Consider the following 1,133-nt stretch of genomic DNA (forward strand, 5'->3'; position numbering starts at 1 on the left):
ACACATGTGGTCTTTGAATACTATTCCACTAGACGTAGTGCTAACAGTCAATTAATTCCATATCAATACTAGCTTATAGTAATCCATAAGATCTGTGACACAATATAGGCTGTAAAGTTTGTCCCATCTTTCAAGCTAAAGGTCTCTTTGTCTCATTATGTGTGATAATAATTCATGGTGGGATATTTATACAGTGTTTTTATAAGCTTGCATAAAACATTTTATATTTGCAATAAAAAACCAAAAGTCAACATTGGGTTGACAGTCTAAATACACTTGTTACAAACGTTGCCTTCTTCTTCTTCTTTCTCAAAGGCACACACAGAGTCTCCATTAGTATACTGGAAAGTATCTTAATGAAGAGAAGAGCAAACTTTTAAGTGCATTTGGAAAATTCTTTAAACAAATGGTAAAACATGCTAACCGTGTTTTGAAACTGTGCTAAAACACACCATTTCTATTGATCTTATATTATAATCAGACATAAGATGACAACATACCTACATACTGACTGCAAGCATTTCTAAATTTTAAATGCAAAACCCAAACCAAATTTCCATCAGTGTTATGTGACACTGTTAACTCTGCAGATCTTGCATGGGAGCAAATGAATGCAGAATATGACCTACAGATCCTCTTTCCATTCATATGGCTCATATGAAACTTCTTTAATCCTTCTGCTAAATAGGAGCTGTTCTGTAGAGATATATTATTATTGAATATGGTTTAAAAACCTATCCAGCACTTTCCATGTAATTAATATTGCATATGTTATGCCTGAAAGTATGCAATCCATACTTTCAGCTCAGTCTGCCAAGTATAAATTCAAAGCTGGATACAACACAATAGTCTGTAAAGTCCATCCAGTACCTTAAAGCTATAATATATTCACATGTATTGTTCTTCCATTTATCAAGCAGGCAGAATGGGTGCCTTGCCAACACTGTTGACTAGAGCAAACCAAGCTACCCGAGACAATGTGTTATACAATCACCAGTAACACATGCCTAGTTTCAATCTAACAGTTCCCCGTTTTTGTGATCTACTGTATATTCATAATTCTGATGTTTCCTCATTGCCTGTCATTGATATGATACAAAACATTTCCGTACATTTATGTAATGCTGGAAGTA

The sequence above is a fragment of the Eurypyga helias genome, unplaced genomic scaffold (assembly GCF_000690775.1).
Source record: "Eurypyga helias isolate BGI_N326 unplaced genomic scaffold, ASM69077v1 scaffold12282, whole genome shotgun sequence".
NCBI classification, from domain to species: Eukaryota; Metazoa; Chordata; class Aves; order Eurypygiformes; family Eurypygidae; genus Eurypyga; species Eurypyga helias.